This window comes from Neoarius graeffei, chromosome 9 (assembly GCF_027579695.1).
Source record: "Neoarius graeffei isolate fNeoGra1 chromosome 9, fNeoGra1.pri, whole genome shotgun sequence".
NCBI lineage: Eukaryota > Metazoa > Chordata > Actinopteri > Siluriformes > Ariidae > Neoarius > Neoarius graeffei.
In genome coordinates, this window is record NC_083577.1 from 69,976,010 (window position 1) to 69,990,615 (window position 14,606).

The 14,606-nt window shown below is 42.5% G+C and overlaps 1 protein-coding gene across 3 annotated transcripts in view; it reads right to left on the reverse strand.

Moving 5' to 3' along the window:
- The window catches only part of nrp2b (neuropilin 2b), a 178,494-nt gene that overhangs the window by 81,126 nt on the left and 82,762 nt on the right, over positions 1-14,606 (reverse strand). The window lies entirely within an intron of this gene.

Consider the following 14,606-nt stretch of genomic DNA (forward strand, 5'->3'; position numbering starts at 1 on the left):
TGGTGAAATTCCTCCACAAATTGTGAGAGGAGTTGATTTCAGAAAGAAAACACTCATGAACCTGTCAAAGTATAATTTTGTTAATCAAGGGCTGTAACTCTGGTAAAATGTGACCCAATTTAACGAAATTACAATATGTGTATTACTGACATATAACAAAGAAACCTGCCAAGTTTCATGAAATTCCTCCAAAAATTGTGAGAGGAATTGCTTTCAGAAGGTGAGCACCCTTCCCATGACGGATGGACAGAAATCGCCACGACATAATCTCCCTTCTGGCCTTTCAGCCAGTGGGGAATAAAAACCAAAGTCACTGTTTGAGACACGATTTTTAATTTTCCATTGATTTAATTTTCTATTGTCCCCACACCCACAAACACAACATGTTTATGCTAATCTCTGTCAGGATTTTGCTTATCTCTCATTCATCCAGTGCTTTGTGTTCTCCAAACAAATACAAATGGATGGTAAAATCGATATCTATCTATCTATCTATCTATCTATCTATCTATCTATCTATCTATCTATCTATCTATCTATCTATCTATCTATCTATCCTACTAAAGGAAGGCTGTCTGTCTGTTCACCTATGTAAATCGACACGGCTGGACGCACATACTCCATACTTTGCACATGGATTGGTGACACCCCAGAGGGGCCCAAGACAACATTTTCAATTTTCCAAAACATGGGATTAGCGCTAATCCAACACACTATTCATTTACCATTGGCTACATGGTCACGCTAAAACACTGCGCGCAGCCTCGGCGGGGAATCCCCTCCCTGACTCGCCTGGGAGTTTCGATTTTACGAGACTTAGCAATCAGCACTCCTCGACTTCCGCAACAGCCGAGTCTATGTCTCCTCAGTGATGGGCAATAACTACTTCATCTCTCTCTCACGGGCAATAACTGCTAGTAATTTACTAATTCTTGTCTTTTAGCTGGATACTACTTGGGTATGTACCTTTTTTAAGATGTTGCACATTTGCTTAGACTCTACTGCTTGCTAGTTTATTGGATTATTTCAGGATGGATCCCAACTGGTTAGCACTGTCGCCTGACAGCAAGAAGGTTCCGAGTTTGAGCCCAGTGGCCGATGGGGGCCTTTCTATGTGGAGTTTGCATGTTCTCCCCATGTCTGCATGGGTTTCCTCTGGTGCCCCTTTTCCACCAAAGCAGTTCCAGAGCTGGTTCAGGGCCAGTGCTTAGTTTGGAACCGGGTTTTCTGTTTCCACTGACAAAGAACTGGCTCTGGGGCCAGAAAAACCAGTTCCAGGCTAGCACCAACTCTCTGCTGGGCCAGAGGAAAGAACCGCTTACGTCAGCGGGGGGCGGAGTTGTTAAGACCAACAACAATAACAAGACCGCAAAAGATCGCCATTTTTAATCGACGAGAAGCAGCAGCTGTACAAACGCGAAGTCATCCATTATTATTATTGTTGTTGTTGTTGCCGCTGCTGCTTCTTCCGTGTTGTTTTTGCTTTGATATTCGCGCCAAGGTTTATGCAAACGTAGCGACGTAACTGATGTATACAGCGACGTAATGACATGTCTCCTCTTAGCACCGCGAGGTATGGAAAAGCAAACTGGTTCTCAGCTGGCTTGCGAGTTGAACGAGTTGTGAACCAGCACCAGCACTGGCCCCGAACCAGCCCTGGAACTGATTTGGTGGAAAAGGGGTATGGGTGTCCTAGTTTCCACCGCAGTCCAAAGACATGCAGTTAGGTTAATTGGCTACTCTAAATTGCCCATAGGTGTGTGTGTGTGTGAATGGTTGGTCCTAAGCTCTGAAATGGAAGAGTTGCAGCAGGAAGGGCATCTGGCATAAAGCTATGCTCCAATTAATGGCAGCAACCCCCCCCACACAAGTGGGGCAATAATAATAATAATAATTAGTTCAATTTATATAGCGCCTTTCTCACACCCAAGGTTGCTTTACAATTATTAAAAAAAAAAAGTCCCCGAAAAGAGGGTCAGGATGTACAGTAATTCCAATGGCATAGCTACCCACAGTCCCACCAAAAGGCGCATGAAAGAATGTCTCACACCACCTGCATAGCCACCGCAACACCACCGGGCAACATTGCTCAGAACACCGTGCCATGGATCCACAGACCGGGCACAGAAGCAATGCCACACAGAACGCTGGTACATCCCAAACCACTTGCACAGCCACTGTGATGCCACTGAGCAACATCGTACCAAGCATAGAAGCACAGCCGCACAGAGCGCTGGACAACCCCGATATTAAAAGGGCAACGAGCTCACTGCAGTCCATAGCGAGGAGCACAGGCATCACCCACAGCGGACCAAGGTCTGAAGGGAACCGACACCCAAAACTGGGTCCGGAGCTACACCACAACCGGCGGACAAAACATTCAAACAAACAAAAAAAACCATCAAACTACACAAACACAAAAAGAAAAACAAACGGGGGAAAAATTAAAATAAAAAGCTCCGGTGAGAAGCGGCAACCAAAATGCGCACAGCATACTCTCAACTGGAAACAGAAAATCTCCTGTCTGTCACAACTAGAGACAAGCTGGAAGAAGAAGACGAATCCCAACCTAGTGATAGTGAGGTGTAACAGTGTCTAGCAAGTCAAGCATTAGCTGTGAGGACATGTAACCTCGTAAATATTAGCCATAAAACAGCTTATGGCTATTTAAGAACACAAATGACTACACAAATATGACTGTTAGCTAGCTAAGAGACACAAACTTTGCATGTGTAAATGTACTCCTTGGTTGGAACCTTCACTGAGAAGAATATCTGTGGTTCTGCCTTCAAATTTGGCAAAAATAAGGGACCTCAGTGGACATGTGCCCACTGACTGGCATAGTCGTTATCATGGTAGCACATAACTGCTGCTCTAAAAATCCAAGCTACCTAGGTAGCGACCTTTAGCTTGAAGTGCAATCAGAAAACCGTCTTGTTTTCTTGATAGAAAGCAGCTAACGAACTAAGGCCAAGTTTACATTAGACCGTATCTGTCTCGTTTTCTTCGCGGATGCACTGTCCGTTTACATTAAAACGCCTGGAAACGGGAATCCGCCAGGGTCCACATATTCAATCTAGATCGTGTCTGGTCCGGTGCTGTGTAAACATTGAGAATACGCGGATACGCTGTGCTGAGCTCTAGCTGGCGTCCTCATTGGACAACGTCACTGTGACATCCACCTTCCTGATTCGCTGGCGTTGGTCATGTGACGCAACTGCTGAAAAACGGCGCGGACTTCCGCCTTGTATCACCTTTCATTAAAGAGTATAAAAGTATGAAAATACTGCAAATACTGATGCAAATACTGCCCATTGTGTAGTTATGATTGTCTTTAGGCTTGCCATCCTTCCACTTGCAAGTGGTAAGTGATATGCGCTGGGATCACACACACAGCGGCTCAGTCCCGAATCACTGCTTGTGCACTTCACTCGCGCGCTCTGTGAGCTGCGCAGGGCCGGAGTGCGCACCCTCCAGAGGGCACTCGCTGTTCAGGGTGGAGTGATTTGGAGCGCAGGATGCCTGCGGAGCCGAGCGTATCCGTGTATTGGCGTTGCTGTGTGCACGCGAATCGTGTATTGGTGTTGCTGTGTGCACACTAATCGTTTTAAAAACGTTAATCTGATGATCCACTGATACGGTCTAATGTAAACCCCACCTAAACCTGGTAGCCATTTTGCAGGACCATCTCCAACATCTGACTCAACAATAAAGGAACTGTTGAAGCATCTAAATCTTCTGTATATGTTCTCTGCAATAGTACCAGCATTCTGCACTAAACATAAACTACAGCTATATCAAAAGCTGCTGACGGAAGAAATGATACCCATACTCAGGGAATACATTTTCAGCTTACAGAACTGATACTTCCTCATCACTTCGAGCTGTCATGTCTCCTGAATAGCGCTCCATTCTCAGTGTGGCACACACTAAAATCACAAAGAGCAGAACACCCGGGATGGGGGTGCGGTCTTACATGATGGATGTTCTCCATCAGGATCCAAATAGTGCTCAGAGATAGACTTGAGTTGCACGACTGCAGTCTTCATCCCAGCAATGAACTATCATCTGTGTCCCACCCGTGTGTGTTGGACTGCCTCAAAAGCTTTCAGCATTAAAACACACAGCATATGTTCCATACCTCTTATCCTAACAGCAGTATTAAACCCCAAAACGCATCCACCAGACCCGCATAATGATCCAGAACAGCAGTGGAATTTGAAGGGGATGTCACACTGCTGTTAAGGGGTGGTGAGGAGGAAGCACGGCTCAACCGTAAATCAAATATAGGGGGGAAAACACAAATGTTTGGCTTAGGTTCTGTTTTCTTTTTTTCCCGTTGAGTGGATGGAGATTAAGACCTCTCGAGTCTACATGGTTCCCACTGATCTGAAACAAAGTAACACTTGTGGAAACAACATAAATTGTCCTGTCACTTCAGTGATGGCTTTATCAGATGCACTGGCTCTTTCGCAGCGGAGAGGGAGTGATTGGTCACCACGGTATGTGAGAAAGATTGAATTGTGAGTGTGTGTGTTTGTGTGAGAGAAAGAGTTCTGCCCAGGCTTGAGTGTACACAGTCCTTCAGCATGTTAAACTGTCGATCCTACTTATAAACAGACAGTCCAGAGATTGGTGCTGCGTGTGTGTGTGTGTGTGTGTGTGTGTGCTTGCTCTTATCAGAGCTGATTTAGCTTGCATTGAATGAGGTTGGTGCAGGTAATTTGGTTCGAGGACAGAGAGGGAGAGGGAAAGGTCATCTCTGCTGAACTGCCACAGAGATGGAGACAGCCAGAGGAGCCATTAAGCACTGCAATGCTGATACCACACTTTCAATATGACACACACATACACATGCAGGTATCCACACCCACAAAACTGATGGTGTGATAACAATGCAACCCACTGAGTTTCTGAGTTTGTCATGCTAGAATATTTAAATAATATTGGCTGGCGTTGAGTGGTATATCAGATATATTCCATTCAGCTAGCATGATACTGAACGAGTCTTCGACTTGTTCAGTATCATGCTAGCTGAATGGAATATATCTGATATACCACGAAAAAAAGCCAACCAATATTATTATTAGCTGTAGTAATATTATACAACCCCGATTCCAAAAAAGTTGGGACAAAGTACAAATTGTAAATAAAAACGGAATGCAATGATGTGGAAGTTTCAAAATTCCATATTTTATTCAGAATAGAACATAGATGACATATCAAATGTTTAAACTGAGAAAATGTATCATTTAAAGAGAAAAATTAGGTGATTTTAAATTTCATGACAACAACACATCTCAAAAAAGTTGGGACAAGGCCATGTTTACGACTGTGAGACATCCCCTTTTCTCTTTACAACAGTCTGTAAACGTCTGGGGACTGAGGAGACAAGTTGCTCAAGTTTAGGGATAGGAATGTTAACCCATTCTTGTCTAATGTAGGATTCTAGTTGCTCAACTGTCTTAGGTCTTTCTTGTCGTATCTTCCGTGTTATGATGCACCAAATGTTTTCTATGGGTGAAAGATCTGGACTGCAGGCTGGCCAGTTCAGTACCCGGACCCTTCTTCTACGCAGCCATGATGCTGTAATTGATGCAGTATGTGGTTTGGCATTGTCATGTTGGAAAATGCAAGGTCTTCCCTGAAAGAGACGTCGTCTGGATGGGAGCATATGTTGCTCTAGAACCTGGATATACCTTTCAGCATTGATGGTGTCTTTCCAGATGTGTAAGCTGCCCATGCCACACGCACTAATGCAACCCCATACCATCAGAGATGCAGGCTTCTGAGCTGAGCGCTGATAACAACTTGGGTCGTCCTTCTCCTCTTTAGTCCGAATGACACGGCGTCCCTGATTTCCATAAAGAACTTCAAATTTTGATTCGTCTGACCACAGAACAGTTTTCCACTTTGCCACAGTCCATTTTAAATGAGCCTTGGCCCAGAGAAGACATGTGCGCTTCTGGATCATGTTTAGATACGGCTTCTTCTTTGAACTATAGAGTTTTAGCTGGCAACGGCGGATGGCACGGTGAATTGTGTTCACAGATAATGTCCTCTGGAAATATTCCTGAGCCCATTTTGTGATTTCCAATACAGAAGCATGCCTGTATGTGATGCAGTGCCATCTAAGGGCCCGAAGATCACGGGCACCCAGTATGGTTTTCCGGCCTTGACCCTTACGCACAGAGATTCTTCCAGATTCTCTGAATCTTTTGATGATATTATGCACTGTAGATGATGAGATGTTCAAACTCTTTGCAATTTTACACTGTCGAACTCCTTTCTGATATTGCTCCACTATTTGTCGGCGCAGAATTAGGGGGATTGGTGATCCTCTTCCCATCTTTACTTCTGAGAGCCGCTGCCACTCCAAGATGCTCTTTTTATACCCAGTCATGTTAATGACCTATTGCCAATTGACCTAATGAGTTGCAATTTGGTCCTCCAGCTGTTCCTTTTTTGTACCTTTAACTTTTCCAGCCTCTTATTGCCCCTGTCCCAACTTTTTTGAGATGTGTTGCTGTCATGAAATTTCAAATGAGCCAATATTTGGCATGAAATTTCAAAATGTCTCACTTTCGACATTTGATATGTTGTCTATGTTCTATTGTGAATACAATATCAGTTTTTGAGATTTGTAAATTATTGCATTCCGTTTTTATTTACAATTTGTACTTTGTCCCAACTTTTTTGGAATCGGGGTTGTACATACACATTCGCATCTTCATCTTTTAAAATTCTTCCGTATTTAACAAAGCAAACCTGGCAGCCATGTTTGTTTACAAATCGTCACAGTCGCTCACTAGCGCTTCCGCTACACGTTTTACATGTAATACGTATCTTATGCCATTTTCAATTCACTGCAACAGTTTACTGCGGGCACCGCCGACAGACAAAGAAATGCTGGTGCGCATGCGCAGCGGAAAACTTATGAATATCTCATTGGATATTCGCATCAGCTCTGACATGTGACGTCATGTTGTCTTGACAACCATGCAATATCGTAAACCAGATTCAACGCTCATTCTCCATCGGGTAGCATGACGTAATACACGTAGGATAAGCGATATGCTAACAATACTTCATGCTATCAAACTAAATTAATGAAACCCGCTAGAAGGGAATAGAACACGTTTTTATTCCATGGAAAAAGTGTCCTGTATGTATAATAATCATTAAGATCGATTGCTTTGTTAAGCTCAGTGGATTATTTTTTTTTTTACTTTGCTGGGTTTGTTCTTTAAAGTAACCCTGAGTACATTGTTTTAAACCACTAAAATAATTAATGTAGATCAATAGATTATCACAAAATGCACTAAAACGTTTCTACACCTACTGTGGCATAAAGGAATCCCAGGATCTTCATATAAACATGAACATACAATCAGGAACTCCTGCCATATCCTTCTGCCATCCCAAATAGCTAACTGAGTAGCTAACTGCTAATAAACTAGCTCATAAGATAAAAGTGGGATTTCGTTATCAGTGTTCTGATTTGCATAGTTATATTCACAGTAATTAATTTAACAATAGACAAAACTGTCCCAAATACACATTAACAAACATTATCACATGACCTGTACCATCCCACGCATGTACTCTTCATGAAACCATTGGGAAAAGTCACGTGACTGGGCAGATATGGATTTTTGAATCCAGTCCGGAAAAAGCCATAGGCAGCCCCGGACCCTTTTCCCTCACTTCTGCTGTTTTCATTTTGCTCTAAATTGTTACTTTGAAAAATGAACGACACAACTGAGCACAGTGGAAGTGAATTTTATTATCCAGATGATTTATCAGACACAGACCTAATGACTCGACTGCCGACTCGACTCTATTTTGTTTTCAAATCAAAGTTCTTTTGTGTCAATTTAATAGGCTTGTATTGATGATGCCTCCATGAGCTGACCCGAGATTGAACTGACTTTTACCAACGATGTTATCTTAAAATCATTTTCATTTCGAGAGAACAGTAAAGTCAGTAGTACAACCCCAGTTCCAAAAAAGTTGGGACAAAGTACAAATTGTAAATAAAAACAGAATGCAATAATTTACAAATCTCAAAAGCTGATATTGTATTCACAATAGAACATAGACAACATATCAAATGTCGAAAATGAGACATTTTCAAATTTCATGCCAAATATTGGCTCATTTGAAATTTCATGACAGCAACACATCTCAAAAAAGTTGGGCAATAAGAGGCTGGAAAAGTTAAAGGTACAAAAAAGGAACAGCTGGAGGACCAAATTGCAACTCATTAGGTCAATTGGCAATAGGTCATTAACATGACTGGGTATAAAAAGAGCATCTTGGAGTGGCAGCGGCTCTCAGAAGTAAAGATGGGAAGAGGATCACCAATCCCCCTAATTCTGCGCCGACAAATAGTGGAGCAATATCAGAAAGGAGTTCGACAGTGTAAAATTGCAAAGAGTTTGAACATATCATCATCTACAGTGCATAATATCATCAAAAGATTCAGAGAATCTGGAAGAATCTCTGTGCGTAAGGGTCAAGGCTGGAAAACCATACTGGGTGCCCGTGATCTTCGGGCCCTTAGATGGCACTGCATCACATACAGGCATGCTTCTGTATTGGAAATCACAAAATGGGTTCAGGAATATTTCCAGAGAACATTATCTGTGAACACAATTCACCGTGCCATCCGCTGTTGCCAGCTAAAACTCTATAGTTCAAAGAAGAAGCCGTATCCAAACGTGATCCAGAAGTGCAGACGTCTTCTCTGGGCCAAGGCTCATTTAAAATGGACTGTGGCAAAGTGGAAAACTGTTCTGTGGTCAGACGAATCAAAATTTGAAGTTCTTTATGGAAATCAGGGACGCCATGTCATTCGGACTAAAGAGGAGAAGGACGACCCAAGTTGTTATCGGCGCTCAGTTCAGAAGCCTGCATCTCTGATGGTATGGGGTTGCATTAGTGCGTGTGGTATGGGCAGCTTACACATCTGGAAAGACACCATCAATGCTGAAAGGTATATCCAGGTTCTAGAGCAACATATGCTCCCATCCAGACGACGTCTCTTTCAGGGAAAACCTTGCATTTTCCAACATGACAATGCCAAACCACATACTGCATCAATTACAGCATCATGGCTGCATAGAAGAAGGGTCCGGGTACTGAACTGGCCAGCCTGCAGTCCAGATCTTTCACCCATAGAAAGCATTTGGCGCATCATAAAACGGAAGATACGACAAAAAAGACCTAAGACAGTTGAGCAACTAGAATCCTACATTAGACAAGAATGGGTTAACATTCCTATCCCTAAACTTGAGCAACTTGTCTCCTCAGTCCCCAGACGTTTACAGACTGTTGTAAAGAGAAAAGGGGATGTCTCACAGTGGTAAACATGGCCTTGTCCCAACTTTTTTGAGATGTGTTGTTGTCATGAAATTTAAAATCACCTAATTTTTCTCTTTAAATGATACATTTTCTCAGTTTAAACATTTGATATATCATCTATGTTCTATTCTGAATAAAATATGGAATTTTGAAACTTCCACATGATTGCATTCCGTTTTTATTTACAATGTACTTTGTCCCAACTTTTTTGGAATCGGGGTTGTAAAAATAGGTACCCGATGTGTACATGTGACTACTGCTTATAGATAAAATTGTTTTCTGATACCATGCCCATACAGTAAATATAGCATATATATCTGTTATCAGTTATACTCGCCTCATCTCTTGCAAGCATCACCAAGCTGTGACCAGCATCAGGGCTTTTGGTTACCAGTTTTGTTTACTGTGTTTTGTTCAAAATACAATGCTGTGAACTCTATCTATCTTCAAAATAATAAGAAAGCACTTGTTCATGAATTGCCTTTGAAGCATTATTTCGTACTAATGAGCACGTTTTGCTTCACAAGTGTAAAGACGATAAAATAAAAAATTAAATAAAAAAATTCAAGCGAATAGAAGAAGTTTGATATCAGCTTCTCGATATATCTGCCAAAAAGCTCAAAAAAACTTACAAATCCTTTCATTTGACCTTTCAGAGTATCCAAACAAAAGCTGTGATAATCAAACAGTAGATTTTCTTAAAATAAACACCATTTACTTGATACTGAATCAGTCGCCTTGGCGAACCACGAGGTGAATTTCGTTTATCTTTTTATCTGCCGATTATCTTCCAATACTACAAAGTTATAACGAGGTTTCTCTTATTTCGTTTCTGGTTCTGATTGGTTCCGAAGTTTATCAAGAAGTAGAACGGGTCATCAAACTTGATCAGGATAAGTGCTGATTGGTTACGAAGTTTCGCTATTGTTACACGCATTCTTACAACACGATGACATAGTGGCTTCGCCGCTCGTTCTTGTGTACCTTTGATAACGCGAGATCAACTGTTTGTATCGCGAGATCATGATTCGCCGTTCTGGTGATTGTAATGCTTATGCACATGCGCAGTACACTATTGTTACACTCATTCTTATATTCTTACAACACAATGACATAGCGGCTACTGCCTCGCTTCGCCTCTATGAGGCAGTAGCCACAAAAATTGATTGGTTCGTTTTTCGCACACCGCTGTTCATTGTTTTCCACTGTGTATGTTAGTTAAAAAAGGTCACAATGATAAAATGCTTATTGACTGACTTAGGTCGGGCCGGACGGGAAAATATTTGGCTCTTGGTCATTTGTACCTCGAGCCAAATATTTTCCCGTCCGGCCCTCCCACTCAGTCAATAAGTACATATTATTTTGTTCAACACTAACATTAGCGGGGCGGCACGGTGGTGTAGTGGTTAGCGCTGTCACCTCACAGCAAGAAGGTCCTGGGTTCGAGCCCCGGGGCCGGCGAGGGCCTTTCTGTGTGGAGTTTGCATGTTCTACCCGTGTCCGCGTGGGTTTCCTCCGGGTGCTCCGGTTTCCCCCACAGTCCAAAGACATGCAGGTTAGGTTAACTGGTGACTCTAAATTGACCGTAGGTGTGAATGTGAGTGTGAATGGTTGTCTGTGTCTATGTGTCAGCCCTGTGATGACCTGGCGACTTGTCCAGGGTGTACCCCGCCTTTCGCCCGTAGTCAGCTGGGATAGGCTCCAGCTTGCCTGCGACCCTGTAGAAGGATAAAGCGGCTAGAGATAATGAGATGAGATGACATAATAGCATTCTCTTGTTAATAAAAAATATGGACCAGGTGTTTGATTGAAAGGGAAAATGTGAATTTAGTGCTTTTAGAACAACTTTGATCCAAACACCAAACATAACTAGGGCCATTAAAAAGGAATGAATCATTTAAAAATGTACAATTTTGACAGGGATATTTTAAAAGGTGGGCTATTGAGTGATCTTATGTCCTTTACACTTAGTATAGACCGTGAGCTGGCCTAGTGGTTAGCATGTCTGCCTCTTGACCAGGAGATCGCGAGTTCTACTCGCAGTCGGGTCATACCAAAGACCATCATAAAAATGGTACCTACTGGCATCTGGCAAGGCACACTGCAATACAGATGCGAGTGGGGAGTCAAACTCTCACGGTTACCAGAGGACTAGCCCCCCACTCTAACCCTAGCTGTATAGGCGAGAGGCTGAGGGCTATCGAAACGGAGATCAGCGCCACACCCATACGCCTTAAAGGAGAACCGAAGGCAAATTTTTTATTATCAAAATTCTATTTATCTCATTTTATTAAATATCGGAATGCATTTTTGATCGCTATTTTGTCACTGCTATAGCAAGTTATGAGTGTTTGAAATATGCTATATAATATATCAGTCCATATGTCAAAGCAATGGCAGTAAAAGAGATTCACTGAGACCTGTGCGAGACATCGTAGGACGGAAGTAAAACGTACAGCGGAAATCAAAGTCACCAACATCTGCCAACGTTCCCCGTGTCCGAAATCACTCACTCATTCACTACTCCCTACATCGGAAATTACTACAGAGAGGACTATATAGTGAGCTCATTGGTAAAATGAAAAAACGCTTTCGGACACTCGTCCATCGTGCTGGTATTTACATCGTTACTGTCGCACAATTAAAACGTGCCAGATCAGTCGGCTGGTGGGTTTTCAAAATAATAAATACATGCGTGTATTTTTGTGATAAATCCATATTATACTGAGCACATTTCCCACATGAATCAATACAAAGTACCTGCATCTTTCAGTTTTTTTAAAAATCAAGGCTGAATACTTTCTTCTTTGCCGCTGCCGTTTATTAAATCAAATTTGAGACTTTTAATTTGATTTCTTTCAGCGCAGCCACAATGCATGATGGGATATATTGCTTTGGTTAGTGACCATCGTTGTACACTACTTTTCGTGATGCATTGTAGGATACTTTGAGTGCACTATATAGGGTGTAAATAATCCTCACTAAGGTTTTGGACAGCACTACAAAATGGCGTCCCCACTATATAGTGCCCTGTAGAGTGAGTAGGGAGCGATTTCGGACATAAGGGGTGTCAAAAGACGCAGACGCCCTCTTTCGAATGCTGATGTAATCAAGCCGGAAGTTTTGTTTGTTTTCAGAGCAATCAGGAAAGTTTGAAAAAAGTAGGTAGTAAACATTATTTAGACTCGTTTTTGTGCAATATTTCATTTGGAAAACAGTTTTCAAAATGGCGGCACTGACACTTGACGTTTTGAAGTCTCGCGCAAGTCTCATGAAGATCGCGCGGATAAGCGACGCCTGCCATGGATCAAACGGTTTAAATTCAACATGGCTAAAAACCGAATAGGTCGATAAGTATAATATTTAATTGCAATTAGCTGCCAATACGAGTCACGATATAAGGTTACTAAAACCGAAAACGTAACTGAATAACACGTTAATTAAGAAATAAAGCAAGTTTAAAAATTACTTCAGTTTTCCTTTAAGAGTACTGGGACAGGAGACTGCCTGGGAAGACCAGATTCTGGCGTGAGAGAGACTTTGACTTGACACTTTGTATCATAAGTTAAGTATTCATAACACACGCCTAAAGCCTAGGTCACAACCAGACGTACGATTTTTTTGGCCGTGCGATTTTTGGCATTTCCCAAATCGCTGCGTTTTTTTGTTCGTGGAGAAAGACGCACGTTGGCCGTAAGTTTGTCTTGCAACCTGAAAAAAACGTAAGCGCCTGTAGAGTTTGTTTGACATGACAAAGAACCTCTGCGGCCGGGCTGCGGCCAGTCTACGGCTCGAAAATCAGCACATCACACGCGCGCCCTCCGTGCGTTTCTTGCGTTTTTTGCACGTAGACCGTAGCAGCACGTACGGCCGGTTGTGACCAAGGCATAACACAGAACAAGCAAGCTTTAGAACACTGATATATCACTATGTTGTCTTCTTTTGCAGTACTCTCGATGACTGTGGATGCATATAATCCCACACACACTTCCTCAGTCCATTTGAGTGCACTGACCCAGGGACATGCATGTACTCGTACATCCCGCTAACTTTTGCAGTCTCCTGCTGAGGTGGTGCTGTTTGTCTAACACTGGTTCCTCCTCATAGAGTTCTCTTTTCTCCAGTAAAAGGTTAACAAAGCAAAATGCACCTCTGAGTGCAATCCGTGACAACACATATCACATTAACGACTACTAAATGGGTGCTAGCGTGGGAGGATGTGTCTACCACTGAATACAAGTCTGGATAATTTTCACTGCTGGCACATTTTTCCATGTCAATCCAAACTGTAGCATTTGGGATGCCTGAAAGCACTCAGACAGACAATCTGTCTGTAGAGCCGTACCATTTGTGCCTTTGTAAAAAACGGCAACATAAATATACTGTATATAGCTTCAGGTTTATGAATAAATAGTTTAAAAAGGGGCTCACTGGTACAGTGATGGTCAGTGCGTCACAATGCCACAACTTCATAAAGTTTACAGCGTAAAGAAAGTGGATCCACAGAGCACATGGCGATGCACAGAGCCAGGAGATTTGTTGGGGGGATTAAAGCAGCAGGGCATCAGTCCTCAGCTGTTGCTAATGTTTTTTCTTCACTCACTTCCCAAGAAATCATTACCCCAAAAGCACAATTTTTACACATTCTTCAGAAAGTCAGAGCTCCAAGCAAATTTGTCAGGCTAATAAAACAAGAGGACAGCGCTGTCTACAGTTCCCTAAACATGCACTCTGTACAGGTCTTAGCTGGGATTATACTAGCTCATCCCTTATTACTTTTGCCACCTCCTTCCATTATCTGTCTCTTCGATTTCAAATTTTTCATTCCCCCAATATTTCATGCACCTTTCCCCCTGCCCCCCTCCTTGATCTCTTCATATCTGCCTGTCTGTTCACTCCATCACTCAAGGCTGAGTGCAGGAGACTTGTGGGAAACTGAGTCCTTCGGGGACGTCTGTTAGTTACTTCCCCTCTCCAGTTTCTCCTCTCGGCCTGAGAATAGGGTACCAACAGGGCAAGGAATGAACTCGATCACCCAACTAATCTGTCGCAGTGAGTCGAGGAGATGTCAGTCAGGCTTTTTTTTCATGCCCTTTCTTTTTCCCTTTCCTGGATTTCTTGGACAGCCCTATTAAGACCAGCACTTCATATACAGTGATAAACAACCGATGAACAAAAAGTAAGAAAACATCAAAAACAGCCTTACTTTCTCACACTAGGCTTGTTCCATCTCACACTCA